The sequence below is a fragment of the Culex quinquefasciatus genome, chromosome 3 (genome assembly GCF_015732765.1).
Source record: "Culex quinquefasciatus strain JHB chromosome 3, VPISU_Cqui_1.0_pri_paternal, whole genome shotgun sequence".
Classification (NCBI taxonomy): domain Eukaryota; kingdom Metazoa; phylum Arthropoda; class Insecta; order Diptera; family Culicidae; genus Culex; species Culex quinquefasciatus.
In genome coordinates this window covers 33,124,054-33,142,065 of record NC_051863.1, presented here as the reverse complement: position 1 = coordinate 33,142,065, position 18,012 = coordinate 33,124,054, and the positions used below count along the sequence as shown (strand labels likewise).

The 18,012-nt window shown below is 36.1% G+C and overlaps 1 protein-coding gene across 1 annotated transcript in view; it reads right to left on the bottom strand.

Moving 5' to 3' along the window:
- Positions 1–8,741, bottom strand: part of LOC6045181 (laminin subunit beta-1) — a 38,746-nt gene extending 30,005 nt beyond the window's left edge. The window contains exons 1-2 of the mRNA XM_038259794.1: positions 8,557–8,741; positions 7,331–7,661 (exon numbers count right to left, since the gene is read on the bottom strand). The gene's annotated coding sequence lies outside the window, so the exon portion shown is untranslated. The remainder of the gene's footprint in view (positions 1–7,330; positions 7,662–8,556) is intronic.
- Between the last annotated feature and the right edge of the window lie 9,271 nt (positions 8,742–18,012).

The window sequence follows — 18,012 nt, the reverse complement described above, 5'->3', positions numbered from 1 at the left end:
CATTTTAAAGTTTCATAAGCCCTTTTCATATGTTAGACTAGATTTTTGAAACTTCTTACTATTTTTCTTTGAAAGGTCAACTTATCACCTTTCATTTGCGTATTGTGCAAGCAGACAAAAATCAAAATACGAGCACAACCTGTCAAAGCTATTGCGCCACAGACTGATGTACACGCTAAAGAAAAACCACTACATTTTTGTTCGGCGCAACAGATTTTTCGCGCAACAGAAGTGATGCGCACTTCGGTTTGGTGGTGCGCGGATAATATAAGACAATTGAAATCGGTTAAAATAGCGAGGAGTTATGATTTTTCGAAAAAAGTGGTTTTTGCGAAAATCGACGAAAATTACCATTTTTCAGACCACCCTAACACGGCCTAGGTCACCCTAATGGCCAAACCAAAAAATACGGGTCTAATTATTTCGGCCAGGGAACCCCCAGAAAAATTTTGAGCCCGATCCGAGGACTTTTGTTTTTTTCCATGCTGTTTTCGTGGGGAATTGCTGTATAAAACTAAAATACCACAAAAGTACCGCAGCATCTCGACTTAAAAAAAAATCAGCGAACTTACAAATTTGTTTAGCGGCTAATATCAATGAACAAAAAATTAACGTTTATTTTTTTTATTTTCAATGAAAGCATTCGTTTTGAAATGTAATTTGATGAGAAAATAATGACGTCAAAATTTTCCAATGGTTTCTGAAAAATTTGGTTAAAGACTGGATTACCACAACAATACTAATTTTTGGTATCCGACCTTCACCAGTTATTTTTATAATTTTATTTTTTAATATCAGACATTTTGCTATCAAATTCTAGAGTTTTTTTATTAGATCCTATAAACATATAAAAGACAATAGTTTAATGGTCCTTTTCAAAAAAAAAACTCTGGAATTATCCTTGAGACTATTTTTCAAGGGTATTCAAAATATAGTATTTATAACATAGAAAGTATTTCTACGCATTTTTCCTGTTATTTACCCTCAGGATTAGCATTTGTAATTGTTTCAATGTAATAAGTTATAAGCAAATATTTTTGAATTCATTTTTGTTTAAAAAATTGCATCTTCATCATAAAAATTTTAGTTAAAGTCTTATAAACTAAACTTAATTTGTTTGCTTGTAAAACTAAATAAAATACGATTTGTTCATGTAGTACGTTAGTTCCAGCAACATTGTACTGGCAATTTTCAAATTATTTTAAAGTCAAACATGTTCTTCGTTTTAAATTGGCATGATCTTATCGCTACAGGAAAGAGTCAAGTGCACTTGAAAATTGACCAAACTACCCTCCAGTCTTGGTTAAATCGCTGTCCTACGTTGTGTAGTACATCGTTGACCACGTGTTGTGTTGTCGCACATTCATTTTAAGATAAATTTGGTTTAAGACTGTGTTTTTTAATGTTTAATTTTTTTGTTTATGCCAGAAGCTTAGTTCCAAGGCGAAAAATAAAATTCGTTTTTTTCCGAACCCGGGCAGACGGTAATAACAAAATTCATACCATTTTTATAAAAAAAATACTGTTAAAAAATACTGTGTTATGGATTCTTCTTGAAAAATCCATTTTTACATAAGAGTTGAATAACAGTTTATGTTATCAGAACAAAATTTGTTATTTGAGGAGCGGCCGTGGTTGACTGGTTACGGTGTTCGCTTTGTAAGCGAATGGTTCTGGGTTCGATGCCCATCTACTCCCAACGAGAAAGTTAAGAACATATAAATTTGAAATGGTGAATATGAACGAAAAATCAAAGTCGCTCGAGGCGGGGTTCGATCCCTCATCCTTTGGATTGGTAAGCAAAAATACTAACCACTAGGCCATGACGACTTGGTGAGCGTGGACTGGAATTAGGAATACTGTTACAGAGAGCGAGTTGTGGCGCTATAACCACGGCAAATAGTGTCCAGGGCATTCGTGGAAATACAATGTCCCATCCCAGAGGGTCCCGGAGTACCAAACCTTCTTAGCATGGTGCTCCCAACGAATACAACCAAAAATCTCGGAGCGTATGGTGGTGTGTCCCCACGCTTCTTCCTCCCCTGTCGATTCAGAATTGTGTTGTTGTTCGAACACTCAGTGCTCAAACTCAACCCAATTACGAGTCATCTCTGCGATACGGCTTTACGCAGTAAGCCTGGCCGCTTTAACGCTTGTGATGTCTCAATGCATTTCAATGCAATGGCGCACTACAAATGTTAATAAATGACAAGAAGAGTGCTAGGCGTCATCTAACCTAAGGCACTCTCCAGGATCCCTTCGAAAGATTGGCTGCGCTAGGGTCTGATTAGATTAGATTAGATTAGATCAGAACAAAATTTGTTATTGGTCTGATATTGATTGAAAGCAAAAACAACTTGGGAATATTTTTTGTTGTGGAAGAATAACTCCAACTGTTATTGGGATGATTGGATTAGTTGTTAAAATAACAAAAAAATAAAAGCAAAGATTTGGTCGAAGAATAACTAAAAAAGTTATTAGTCTGTTATTACAATAACAATCGAATATCGAAAAAAATCATAACGACGAATAACAAATTTTGTTATAAATAACATAAAATGTTTTTGGCCTAGTATTTTCAATTAACAAAAAATGTTATTTCAAAGTTATGACCGTCTGTTCGGGAAGCTTGAAAACGAGTCCTACGACAAGATAGCACGATCCCGACGACATGTGCGAGTAGAAAGCGAAAGAACGGCTCATTATGGATCGCATCGCACTATACGCTCGATTTGCTATGCACATTTGTTTTAATAACGAGAATATGCACTTATCAACGCAACGCAACCGTCCTGCTGTGTGCGGACCTCGGCTATGGGGTTTAAAAATAAAATCTTACGTCAACTTTGCTGACCATTTGGGTAACCGAAATAAATTTTGTCATCGATTTTTTTTCTGATGATGATCTAATTTAGATTTACACTTGCTTATAAAATCTGTCATTGCTAAATGACATCAGATTCGAAATTTGACGTTCGTTTATTTGGGTCACCCTATGAGGTGCACAGTTGGCCAAATTTGATACTCACTTCCACTTGGTGGACGTGATCCCGATGGAAGAAGTATCCAGAGTTCCAATTACACCAGTTTATGCAAATGTGCATACAATGTGCTGTACTGTTCAAATGTTAGTCGGCTTCTAGTTCTGATTAATGCCAAAACTCATAACAATTTTAAAATAAATCATCTTTCTGTACACAAATCATTTTTTCAATTCTTTTTTGAATCATTCCATGACGCATATTTTTCTTTAAAAAATAAGTCGAAAATAATCTTTAAAAAACCGGCTGCCAGAGGATTAGCAACAAAGTATCAGACGGGAAGCTTTTGCATTAAGGTGTCACCGTGGCTCGACTGCTGAGCTGAGCAATGTGATGATGCGTGCAGAAACATGAAAACGTGCCGCTCAAACATAAATAAAGCCTATCTGTCCGACTGTTGCACCGAGACCTGCCGACCACATGGTGAGAGCTGAGGTGTGGCGTTTTTTTGTAGACAACGTGGTGGGATACATATTTCTTATACAATTGGAGACTTTGTAGATGTTTTAAATATTGTACAATTAAATTATTGAACAGAACAGTTCTATCTGCTTCTAATTTTTTGAAGCATCTTTCTTTTTGTCTTATTCTGTCTAGAAATAGCCTTTAGTCTCACTCTTAAATATTTGGCACCCAACTATTTACAAAAGAAACTAAAATATATATAAATTTAACTGTAAATTATTATGGAACAATCGGCAATCGGCGCCACCAGCAATCATCAGACGTGTATATATGAAATTGATCTACCCCAAATTAATAACAATAACAATCAAAGTAAACTGTTTTTGCAACACACCACATAAAGCCACATACATAGCAATGCAAACCCTTTTTAAGCTGTGCTAAGCATAGCCACCCCAAGTTAGGTTGCCGCAGGTTGCCAATTAAAAGTTGGACACGAAAACTGAAAATTGACGTCAAAAAAAGTTAAACCATTCCGTCGGATTACCATGAACCAACCGGCTAGGACGATTCCTCACTGGCAATGCAAAGTCGAGCTCATGAATGGAAAGATTGTCACTTTTTCAAACGATCAACGCCACCTGGGTCGTTGATTTCCCCGGGTTGCACTTCCAGGAATTGTAAGCTGGAAGTGTTTTCGATTACTTTGTAAATAATGGTCATTGACTGTGCAGTGTTTAACTTCGATCGGATAGGTGATCTATAGAAATAATATTAATATTTGCGTCATTATAATGCAGGCTGAATCTTTAAAAAACGATTTCTATTTGTATTTATTTGTCAAGCTCCACTTATGGAGGCCGACTTCTTATTAGTTTGTCCATCCACATAATGAAGACATTATGTTTTGGTAGCCATAAAAAAGGGATTCATATGCCATGGTTTCAACATTGCAATGATACGCTTTTTAACCATTAAAAGTGTATTACAATCACGAGTTTTCAAAACGTTTGAAAAAAAGTTTTAACGAAAGAGCGAGCATAGCAACCTAGGCTTTCTCCCTTCAAAATATTGACAGCGCTAGGGTTTGATTAGATTAGATCAGACAAAAAAATTAACAGAAATATATTTTACCGAAAAAGCTACCTTTTGGCGATACTATACATCAAATTTCACCGAAGGTGAATTTATTTGTAAAGGGGCCAAAACATGTTGTTATGCATCAATACACTTCAATTTCTGTTGTTGTATTTTGATGAATATTTGTTGCCCTTGAATTTTTGAGACTATATTTAATTATATTGGCTCGGTGAACCTCGTTGGATAAATGTACGACTTGTGATGACAAAATCTTGTTTTCGCAACTTGTTGCATAAACTACTATTCTATCGAAACATTTGCAACATTGCAAATTATGAATTAGATTAAGATTTTTTCTAGTGCGTCCATCCCGGGAATTCCTGGGACAAAATTCCCGGGATTTTTCCTAGACCGGGAATATCCGAAATTGAAAAAAAAAACATTTTTTTTAATATTCTGCGTATATTACCATTCATTTGGCTAATAAGGGAAAATTGCTAAAATAATGCCTTCTATAGGAAAGGGAAGTAAAACGTCGATCCATTTGCGTAAAAGAGGTTTTCGGTGACTCACCACACATAACCTTCGGACGCCTAGAAATGAGTAGAAACTTGCAACAGAGCCCACAAAAGACCCGGGATTAGCTTTTTTTTGCTAAAATTTTAGTTTACATATCTGCAAAATGCCTGGCGCTTAAAATATTTTCTATTGAATTTTATATTTTTTTGAAAGACAGGGTTCTATATTTACCTACACAGAAAAAAATATGTGAATTTACTCGACACGGATAAAATGAATCACATGTAAACTCAGTTGATTTCAACTTGAGATTCGACGTAAACGGGTGAACATACGCAAAATCATGTTTTTACGTATAATTTGTTGCAAATTTACATCAAATTGCATGTAAATTTAAATGTTTGATGACGTGCAAAAGTGTTACATCATAAATGATGTAACATTCGGAAATATTTTTTTGTGTGTATGTTTATGATTTGAAATTTGAAAAAAAATATCATATTAAATTATTTTTCATCAAACACCGGCATTTGGGACAATTCAGGACAAATGTTAATAAATTAAGAACGCTGTTTTAGCCATTTTTTGCCTAATGTTTTGTTTTTTTTTATTTCGGTTAAAAAAGGACTAGAACATGAAATTCTTCTTCTAAACATTGCATGCATAATTGACAAAGGGAGCGCATGTTCGTAAAAAATATTCGGAGTGAAAAGTGATTTTTTGTGTGCCTTTTGTTTCGCATTTTTATTGTGAATTGTGTGCTGCGAGGAGGAGTGAGTCGAATTTGTATAGTGGAAACAACGCGCACGCCTTCAACAACGCGCACGTCAGTTTTGGTCAGTGAATAGTGTTAATTGTGTTGCCTAACTGTTTTGTGATTTTAAAAGCCCTTCCTAAATCACCGTTGATCAGAAGGTAATGTGTTAAATTTTCACGGTGAAAAACACATTTCTGTTGAATCGTTTATCGAAAGACGAAGGCGTTTTTGATTTTTTTGATTTGATTATCGATTGTGAGTAGCGGAACCTCGCGGTTACTCTGCAATGTGTTTTTCGGAGCCCTTTATTTGATTTTTTTTTCATAAGTCGATCTTTTAACATCGTTGATTGGAAGGCACGTCGTCGGTTTAGTTCGATTAAGTTTTTGATTTTTTTTTTTCATTACAATCGGTTACGTGGCGTCCTGTTTTCTTTTCGTTTATATTCGCTGATCGTTTTAATTTATTCCAACTGGCTTTTTTAGTATTAACTCATCAAACTATCGATTTTATGAAGAGTAAAGCGTCTTTTATTGACTATTTTTGAAATTTGCTCGCGTTACGTGAATTGTACAAACAGTAAAAATATACTGATATATTCACCCCATAGCACTACTGCTCGGTTGGCACGCGTTCTATTAACAAAACTTTTTAAATAATTAATTATCTATCTTTCCGCAGCCAGCTACCTAAGATTTATTTTTTAACCGATAAACAAAATGCTCCTACCCATCTACTAACCCCCTCAAAACTCATACGATGCAGTCGATTGAGCGGTCTCTATCACTCAAGTATCGGACTAACATTCCCATCCACTTCCCCGTAACCTTACCACTGGTCGTGGCCGGCGCCGGTATTGATCAGCATAATAGGAGGGGTTGCGAAGCTAGGAAAGATAGCCCCCACTCATCTTCCAAGGCTCGTGGATGTAACTTCTGGAGGTCCTGGTCAATAACGGAGAAGCAACTGCTTATGCTTATGCTTATAAAACATGAAATTTTAAACATTGAGAAATTTTACATTGACTGGCATTATTTTATTTGTTGTCGTTTTTTTGTTTTTTTCATTTTCATAAAAACATTTTTGAATCACATTGGATTAAAAATGGTGGTTTATTTGAATCAAAAGCACAACAAAGAACCACAAATTATTTTAATTTTTTTTTAACTATTTTTCCCGGGATTTGGAAAACATTTTTCCAGTTTCCCGGGAAATTCTAAACCCGGGAAAATTTAACGCGCTAGTATGACCATTTCCACCGACTTTCATAAAAAAAATCACACACTACGCACTTCCACATTCGCACTTGATCAATGCTCCAAAAACAGATGGTTACGCAACTCGAAGCATATCTCTTTAACTCGCAATCGATCAGACACATTCCAGAAATGATCGCTCTCTTCCCACGTTTCCTCTACGTCACTTCTCGCCGCGCGCTTCATTAAATCCAACATGATGAGTTCGTTCTTTCTTCGCGTTTTTATCTCTCACCCTTTCGCAGGGCGCGCGATACCCTTTAATCACTTACACTCAGACACCCAGATATGACAATCTTCATAAAAGCCACACAGCTCAGCATACACCGAAAAATTAAATCTTCCTCTGCTCCTTCTCTCGATCTCCCTCTCTCTCTACAGGTGTGCGTATGGCTTCACTCTCCGGTTGTCTGGAACTATTTCCAGAGTTGATCACCTTTCCGATTCGTCGACGATGGTTTGTTTTGAACTTTCTTCTTTTTTTAACACTTTTCTTTGATTTTTTTGTAACTTTTTTTTGTCGTTGCACTTTTGATTCTTTTTTTGTATTTTGTTTTCTTTTTATGCTACTGTTGTTTCACTTTGTACTAATTTTCTTTTTTTCTGTAATAAAAAAACAAACACTTTGTAAGAAATCTCGGCCTTAATCCAAACTGCAACAAGGTAACACTGAAATTCGAGCGGCCCCGACTTTTCGTCGTCACTTCGAGCACCATCGTCGGCTCAACGATGTTAAAAAAGGGCAACATAAAATAAACATAAAAACAAATCGTACATGTGTGCGGGGCTGGCTGGCTGGCTTGCGGTCTATGCTGCACCGAATATGTGTCTCAACACCACAGGAAAGCACTTCTGAAAAACCGCATAAAAACCTCTGCTTCGAGCGTTTCCTCTCTCTCTCTCTCTCTTTCGCTGAGGGTTTTCTTCTCTCACTCACGATGATCACCATTCGACAATCCCAGTCGAAAAATGCACCAAAAGAAGTAACTTGAAGTTCTGCTTTCCCGCCTCCACCACACTACCACCACCAACGGCAGCAGCAGCACTGTGTCACTCGCCAGCCACCACCACACACATAAATATGCTGAGATTTTCCTTTCTGGTCACGTCGGTTCCGCCGTCCAAGAGCCGTCGATCAGCACCGACGACAGAACATTACTCCCGACGACGATGATCCTCAACGCCCCACCCCGACTCGACTCTTCTTCGCGATCCTCGGACCAAAGTCGAGAACGAGATCGCGCACACTCTCAGCGGTCGGAAAATCTCTCGTCGGCAGAATCCACTTTTCCCCGCAAGTCACACCCCCGCGATAACGAAGCTTCCTCCAGGTCTGCTCCAGTGCCTCGGAAAAGCTCAAATTCCTCGCGACAGGAATTTGAAAAACTCCAAGACCGTCGATCCCGCGATGATTTATGATAAATTTGTTTCTTGGGATTGGGATTCTTCTTGCTCACTTCTTCACCACACAGCACCCCGTTCTTCGTCATATGGTTACCATATACACACGCCACACTCTCAGGCCCTCCTTGTCACACTCACGGCAAAACACCAGCAACACCAGCCCGCGGTCCTTAACCGATATGATCTTGCTCTGGTCTGGTCCCTGGACAAAACTCTGTGCCCCACGGGTCTACGGCAAGTAAGCAAAGAAACGCGTCCACCCGACACGACCGAATCCACTCGACTGTCTGCCTGGGTTGGTGAGCATAACATGGCATGGCCCGACGAACCCCGAGATCTTGAGAGTGTGGAAGTGAAAACGATCATCTGCTATGCTTGTCTGGGTTGTGTCCGTCCGACACAACACGCGGTGTAGCATACAGCGGCACGAAGCGCCAGGGTTGGGAAAGATCGATCGTCTTGTGAGAAGATCACCTGGATTGAGAGACGCCGGAAAAGTTTCTCTTGTCGGCAGATTCGCGTTTTCGTACTTCTCATTCATTAAATATTTCCGTGTTGCTGAATCATGCAAAATCATGCATTACTACCAGCGTGCACGGAGAAAAAAGAGTTCCCAAAATCGTGAACAAGTGTTCATGAAAATGGGAACCTCGAACAAAGTGTTCAAATTCCATGGTACGATTTTGAAAAACGTACCATGAAATTTGAACACTTTGTCCGTGGTTCCCATTTTCATGAACGCTTGTTCATGATTTTAGGAGCTCTTTTTTCTCCGTGTGCTGTTAGAAGTTTCTAGAATATCTCTTTCTGAAGTTGCACGTTGTACTGTTTTGCGAAACTTCTTAACATACTAACATCAATTGAAACTAAAATCTCATTTCCGTACATTGAATACTCTTCGCAAAAGTACCGATACTTCCAATATTTTGGAATGTATCCCATCATCACAAAATGCAAAAAAAAACATGCGCCTGAGTTGAGAATTTCAATTTAAACCATATTTTCTACACTGAAACCCCGATGGTTTGACACCACCTGTTGTCAAACGAACGGGGTCACCTTCTAGTTAGACACCCTCTTTACACAGAGCTCACACTTACTACCAAACGTTTTGTTTGATAGTATGTGTGAGTCCCGTGTAAAAAGTGACAGTTCGTTAGTCAGTTTGAATTTGTCAAACCAACTGGGTACAAACTAAAAAAGTGTCAAACGAAAAAGTGACCAACCACCATGGATTGAGTGTATTTGATAATTTTTTTATAATAATAAATTAATTTGTACAAAATTCCAGTATAATCCCCTTTCACCACCGCATGGTAGAAGGTTTACTGGCGATTCCCATGCCTGGTCCGTATGCTCAGCTGTAAACTGTGTTTGTGTGAATGGTTCTGATCAATGACGGCCTGAGCAGGGACGAATTCAGGAGAAATCTCTTTTAAGTTGAGTGGAGATTGCACAACATTGGCTAAGTTGCAAAGAAATGCATTCTTAGCGGTGAGCAGTGGAGCCACATGGTATTTTGCTTTGCTTAGCTTTAAGACGGTAATTATAGCGGATTGCATCAATAGCTTTATCAGTAAAATTGGAGTCCAATTTTGAGAGGTGTGCTGCTAAGTATGAAATATCTCAGGAATCTATCATAAACATAATCAAAATATTTCTTGCTTACCTCAAAAACAAGTAAACGAATTAATTATGTCAGATCGATCATTTTTTGGGCTGTATCATATTAATATAACTTTTTTAAATATCAAAATTAAAATGTCCATTAACTTTACCTAAACTAAGTATGAAATTCATGTTATCTTTGGAATGCATACTGGACCAAGTTAAAAAATCTTCTAATTCGACTAAGGCCGTTGCAAATATTTTTCAAAGTTTGTGTCGAATTATGAAAATATCCAGCTCATAAGCATTATTTAACAAATTTAGAAGCAATGCTGTGAAGTTGGAGTTGGAACCAGAGTCAGTGAAGTCAGGTCTTTTTGAGGACCGCTAAGTCTTCAGAAGTTGGAGTCGGAGTCAGCTAATTTTTAACAACGTTGTTGGAGTTGAAGTCGAGTATTTTTTGAAAGCTGGAGTAGGAGTTAGCTATTGTGTTTAATATGTTTATTAGACCTTTTCAAAATAAAACTCTAGATATAATCAATTTCAAAAATGTTTTTAAAACAATGTTGAAATCTTTGTACAGTAGAGTGTCCCAAAAAAGGCGATATGGCGAAAACCTTTGGGCTCACCCGGATTTCGATAGGTTTTTGCCTGTTTTCATACAACAAAAAATCCCAAAAATCGTTTTAAACTCGCGGTTTGCGATTTACTAAAAAATCGTCTGTTTCCATAAAAAAAAATAAAATATTTTGTTTTAAACGTTTTTAATTTATTTCTCCTTAAAACATAGATGACCGATTCTTTCGTGACGGTACAACGTTTGTACGCATATGTTCTCAGTTTTTTGCTGATAACTTCAAAATCTGTGAGAAAAGGTACCAATATTTATACAAATTTGGAAAGTACATTAAATTTCCAATAAGATTCACTCCAGCAAATATTTAAAAACACAAAGTTTGAGTCAAGAGAGTTACAAATGTAGCGTGACGGGACAACATCGTACAATTGGATCATTTTGATTTTCATACACAAAAGTGAAGAACTCTGCTCTCCTAGTAAGTTTTTGGAAAAACCCTTTTTTACAGTTGTTTCTAAAATGAAAAACGAAGATTTTGCTTACTGGATCACCCAATTTCGTCAAATTTTGTTGATTTGACAGGTACTTCTTTTCGTGACGGGACAACGCAGATATTTTGCAAAAGAGGGTTTTGCTCGCGTTGTCCCGTCACGAAATGAAGCAATTGTGAAAATCTCTACTGACTAGTCACCTTTAACTAATTTGGGGTCGCTGAGCTCGAATATGACTCCTAGAATACTCCAAAGTATTCAGGGAATGTGCAATCCAAAATGGCGGCCAATATGGCGAAGCTAGAAAATTTGATTTTTTTTTTTCAGATGTGTAACAGGCAATCAATGGGTCAAATTCAACTAATTTGGGGTCGCTGAACTTGAATATGTGCCATAGAATACTCTAAAGTACTCAGGGAATGTGCAATCCAAGATGGCGGCCAATATGGTGAAGCTAGAAAATTTGATTTTTTTTTTGTTCAGGGTTGTAACAGGAAATCAACGAGTCAAATTTAACTAACTTGGAGTCGCTGAACTCGAATATGAGCCATATAATACTCCAAAGTACTCAGGAAATGTGCAATCCAAGATGGCGAAGCTAGAAAATTGAATTGCATTCCCTGAGTACTTATTTATTTAGTTGTCACCGTATTTGGCATTATGCCGCACAGACTGTTCTAAGGACTATAGAATATTCTAAGGATTATATTTGAGTTCAGCATCCCCAAATTAATTAAATTTGACCTGTTGACTGCCTGTTACATTTCTGTATAAAAATTTCCAATATTCTAGGTTCGCCATCTTGGCCGCCATCTTGGATTGCACATTTTCTGAGTACTATGGAGTATTATATGGCTCATATTCGAGTTCAGCGACCCCAGATTAGTTAAATTTGACTAGTTGATTGAACTTAAAAATCCTTTTATGGTGTTTTTTTTCCATTCTGCCGCCATATTAGACGCCATCATGAATATCTCGCTTCCCTTTGAGACTCAGGAAAATCAACAGGCAAATTTGGATTCTGGAGGGTCGATTTAGTCTAGATCGATCAAAAACTGGCCTGTTACACGATTTGCTTCTAGACACGAGAAATGAGCATCTTTTTTTGAATTCGTGCCTTGACCAAAAAATTGGCGTGACGGGACAACGCAAACTTGCGTCAGCCGTAACTCTGGATCCTTTTGGCCAATTTTCGATTTCTAATAATCATTTTAAAGGGTTTTTTGAGTACGAAGAGAATCCAAAATATGATGCAAAACCGATTTCACGAACTATTGCAAATTAAACTATTGTCATTTTTCGTGACGGGACAACGCTTCCATATACCCCCTTTTTCAAATGTCCTGTACAATTTTATACCTACAGAATCTGCTTCTGTCAATAAGAGGGCTTATAAAAGAGTCATTTTACTATAAAATACCGTTTAGATTGATTAAATATCTGCATTCCTTCCATTAATTTGAGCTATTATTTAAAACAGTTGGGAAAATTAAAAATTCCCAGCGTTTATACATTTTACAACATCTGCTCACATATATGTTTAGAATAGGAACTTTGGTGTGGAAATATGTTTTTTTGTGTGGTTCAAATAGTGGGAAAACATGGAAAATTATCAGAACCATCCAAAGTTCAACTTGAAAAAATTACTGCTTGGTAAACAAGTGCTAAGAATCGGTCAGATGGTCCTACCATGAATGTTCTATTTCATATTGATCCAGAAAGTCGTAATTTTTCATTGGCAGTATGTTAAAGTCGGAAAAATCCATCTAAAAAAATGTTGGCACTAAAACCCATACCATTCTCTTATAGGTAACAATTTTCAGACCAATTTTGCTATTTTAGCAATTAGTTTTTGTCACTTAAGTGCCAAGATACAACCATTTTAGTAAAATAAAAATGGAGAATTTCCAAAATTCTCTAGGAATACTCAGTTTTATCACATACATCACAGTTTCAGGCTACTGCCAGCATTTTTATGTTTCCAAACCTTTTGCATTGTTTTATAACAGCAATTTACAATCAAAATTTATCCAGATTTTTAAGCGAAGATGGCATTCGAATTGTGAACGCCCGAAATATCAAAGTCATGCAGTGGTACCAACATTGCGAAAAAAGTGTGCCATGGCATGACAGCCACATTTTTTTTTCTAATGTTGGTGCTACTGAGCGATTCTGACGTAAGCGCCACGACGAAGATATGTATTTTTAATTAACCGACTTTCGTACAACTAAATCATTTTTTGAAGATTTTGATGAAAATAGCGTTTTAATAAAAAAAAATATTACCTACATTAATACATAGGTATGTTTAATTTCTAAGCAACATTTTTGCCGGGGGGTCGTTCCAATGATCGATCGTGATTTGCTCCCTTAACTTTCTGCTTGAAAGACAAAAGCCTCCACCATTCCCAAGGAGCCGGTTAAAGAAAATCAAACGAGTTATCACTTTGTACATGGGTTTTACATCAAATAATTTTTCTTTAGAAATGTGCCAAGAGCTTGATCTAACTCTGCCCAAATAATTCGTGCATATTTCAGGCGGAAAGATTACCAATTGTGGCCATTTAGAGTTACAGTCCTTGGCGATAACGCCGGGGTGATCCGTTTGAACCGTGACGCTGATTTGAACAAGAATGGGAACGGAAGAAATGTGTGCTGCCTCTGGCTGGTATAGGATCTGTTTGTGGTGAAATAGAAGAGTTGAGAATTAGTATTTTAACAGAATTACCTCTTAAAATATTTTTTTTCAAATTCGCTGTTGAACAAAATACAACTTGATTAGATTACCCCTGATGAATTCTTTAAAAGTATAGAAAAATTACAACTAATAAATTACTGTCAAATTTGCTCAAATGATCTGTAAAGTATGTATGCATTGAATAAAATATCATATACTAGCACATATAATTAACAGTTAAACTTTCACTAGTCTTGCTCTACTTCCTGTCTGATGTCACTAAGTGTATAAAGTTCAAACGCACTAAGAGATAAGAGTGTCGAATGTGATGACCAAAGGCTGACCGGCCAACCCTTATCATCCTGAAGCAAAGAATTCCACTAAGCCCGGAATTAAGACCCATCTCAACCATCATCCACGTGGCGTTTAATTCGGTTGTAAAACCACATTTTTATTCCCATACATGATGATTTAATTGTAGAACGAACAGCAAAGACAGCTACAGGAGCAATTCTTATCAGCAACACCACCATGAGTAGCTGACGCGAGGGTTATTTAACGCAAAGCTTAGTGCGAAGAAAATGAAAGAAAGTATGGAACCCACTTTGGAAGCCAACTCTCGGCAAGCAACCTAATGGTGATAATGGGAAGAGAGCTCTCTCTTATCAGCAGGCAGCTTTGGACGGCCTCCGGGTGTGCTGGGTGCGATCCGACGGCACTAATGAAAATAATGTGAATATTAAAATTTTGTGGTGTCCATTGAAGGTTTCTTTGAATTTCATTTGACGCATGTTGGACATATTGACTTTTACGTATACTATACAGACAAAACCAAAAATTAGGGTTATTTATAAAAAAATGAATCAAAACAAACAAATTAATGGTTGAAAAAACTTGACCTGGTGACACCAACTAAGAAAGAAAAGTGAACACTTGGAGGCACATTTAAATTGTTTCGTTGAAACATTTTTTTTTTTTTCAAATAGCCAACTAATCATTTAACAGTAACGTTTAATTCGGTTCAACTTAAGTCTGCTTGGTACAATATTCACAAAAATAAAACTTGTAACGGATCCAACTATCCCCAACCAGCGGAAAACAATCCATCCAGCTGACACTCCTCCGATTCTTGAACAAGCCATTATTACACATTTGTTTCTGGCAGGCCTATTTTGAAACCATTTATCTTTGGCTATTTTGTGTTATTAAAATTTTTACAGTCACTTTTTTGTGTGCGTTTGGACATATGAGCAGTTCTCTAGGATTTCGGTCATTCGATTTTTTTTTTGTATTTTTTAATCCGACTGAAACTTTTTTGGTGCCTTCGGTATTCCCAAAGAAGCCATTTTGCATCATTAGTTTGTCTATATAATTTTCCATACAAATTTGGCAGCTGTCCATACAAAAATGATACATGAAAATTCAAAAATCTGTATCTTTTGAAGGAATGTTTTGATCGATTTGGTGTCTTCGGCAAAGTTGTAGGTATGGATACGGACTACACTGGAAAAAAGTGATACACGGTAAAAAATTTTTGTGATTTTTTTATTTAACTATTTATCACTAAAATTTGATTTGCAAAAAAACACTATTTTTAATTTTTTTATTTTTTGATATGTTTTAAAGGACATAAAATGCCAACTTTTCAAAAATTTCCAGGTTGTGCAAAAAATCATTTACCGAGTTATGAATTTTTTAATCAATACTTATTTTTCAAAAAATCGAAATATTGGTCGCAAAATTTTTTCAACTTCATTTTTCGATGTAAAATCAAATTTGCAATTAAAAAGTACTTCAGTAAAATGTTGATAAAGTGCACCGTTTTCAAGTTAAATCCATATTTAGGTGACTTTTTTGAAAATAGTCGCAGTTTTTGATTTTTTTTTAAATTAGTGCACATTTTTGCACACTTTTGAAAAAAATATTTTTGGAAAGCTGAGAAAATTCTCTGTATTTTGCTTCTTCGGACTTTGTTGATACGACCTTTAGTTGCTGAGATATTGCAATGCATAGGTTTAAAATCAGGAAAATTGATGTTTTTCAAGTCTCACCCAAACAGCCCACCATTTTTTAATGTCGATATCTCAGCAACTAATTTTCAATGTTAATATAGAGCAATTCCAGCTCAAATCAGGAATTTTTCTGGTACTTTTGTACCCGACCCTCTCCGATTTCAATGAAAGTTTTTAGACATGTTATCCTAGGCCTATATAAGCCATTTTTGTGTATATGGAGCCAATAGTACTCGAAAATAACATTTGAGAAGGGCGTAAGGTATTTAAATATTTTTGTATTTTGCAATTTAAAAATTACTGTGTCTCGAAGCCATTGCGTCGTATCAAAAAGTGGTCCAAGACAAACTTGTAGGAAATTGGATGGGCTTTCTGAAAAAAATACACTGAAACAACAATACACGCCACTTCTATGAGATTTTTTGATTTTTACGTCTAAAACTTAAATTTAAAGGTGTTGTCACGATTTTTTTTTCGTTCAAAATTTTTGAGGAAATAGCCTAAGATGTTACCAAAAGACTGACGAAAAATGCAGGATGGTATGTCTCTCCTAAAAAAATACAAAAATCATTTACTAAAACTGTTTTTTTGAAAAGTGGTCTAAACGTCAAAATTTTAAAAAACCCACAGTGAGAATCGATTCTCCAGACAATTTTATATAAAAGTCTCCATATTGACCATTGTCCTATGTCCAATCCTTGGGAAGATACAGCGGTTTTAAAAATAAAAATGATGAAAAAATGTGTTTTTTTGTGGTTTTTGGCAATTTCTATATGACAGACTTGGTTTTTCAGTCTCGTAAATATTTTTACCGGAAAGCTCGTCCAATTTCCCATAAGTTTGCCTTTGACAGCTTTTTGATTTGACTCGTTTTGATATTTACGTAAGCTAATTTATTATCCAGGTTTCTACCACACTGAAAAAAATATTCTCTTTTCAGTTATTAACAATGTAATTAAGCTTATAACTGTAAGCCCTTACATTTTCGATTGCAAATTCAATTTTGCATAAAAAAATAATGTCAAACTTGTTTTTGCATGAAACTTCGATTTTTTTCCAAAAATCACTATTTTTTCAAAAATTCATACCTCGGTGGCAGATTTTTTGACCATGTTTCTCTATGGCTCAAAAATTGCGGATTTTTGTCCCCTAAAACACATCAGAAAATCTCGAAAGTAAAAAAATGCGTATTTTGGGAAATTGAGTTTTAGTGAAAAAAAAGTTGATAAAAAAAACTGCTAATTTTTTTTCCGTGTACCTATTTTTTCTCAAAAGTCCTCAACAATACCTACAACTTTGCCGAAGACACCAAATTGATCAGAAAATTCACTCAAAGGTTACAGCTGTTTGAATATTTACATACCATTTTTGTATTGACAGCGACCAAAATTGTATGGAGGCTTGAATGGATGAACCAATCACACAAAATAGTTTATTTGGTCATATGGAAGGCCCCAAAAAGTTTGAGCCAAATAAAAAAATACAAATAAAATCCATTTCCGGTTTTGGTAGAGAATTGCTCACCTACATTTTATCTCGCAATCTACGCCTTCTACGATCAAATTTAGAGAAAGGCATCTGGGAAAACCTTCAAAAATCAGTTTTTTGAGCGTAGCAATTCAGGGTTAAGTTTAAGAGAAAAGTTATGAGGAGTGCTCTAAACACATTTTTTTGGCAGGTCAATTTGAACTCAATTTAAGGCAAAAAAGATGCAATTTAAAAACTTAAATATATCGAAAAAGCGCAGGAAAAACCATAAGCGCCAGGATGCATTCGAAAGGGGAGCTCTAGCATTACAAACGCTGAAAAAATCACAGGAATGTGTATGGGAACACCCTAACGAAATTCGAAAATTCAAGCAAAACAATGTAAATGAGCCAATGTCGAAGTTGATGTTTAAATTAGGAATGACATTGGCCCATTTACATTGTTTTGCTTGAATTGTCCAACTACTATATGTTTTTCTATGTAATTTTGCTGGCTGAAAGTGGATCTGCCCTCAGAATTGAGCCAAATTGTCAAAATATCGATTTTAGGTCATATTTTGGGTTTCTATATAAAATCGTCATATTAACCCAAAATATGACCAAGCAATGAGCAATCTAGAAAAACAAATCTTAGGAGTTTACAATCGAATGCAAAAATTTCTCGAAAAATATTTTGGTATCTATTATAAGAACCGAAA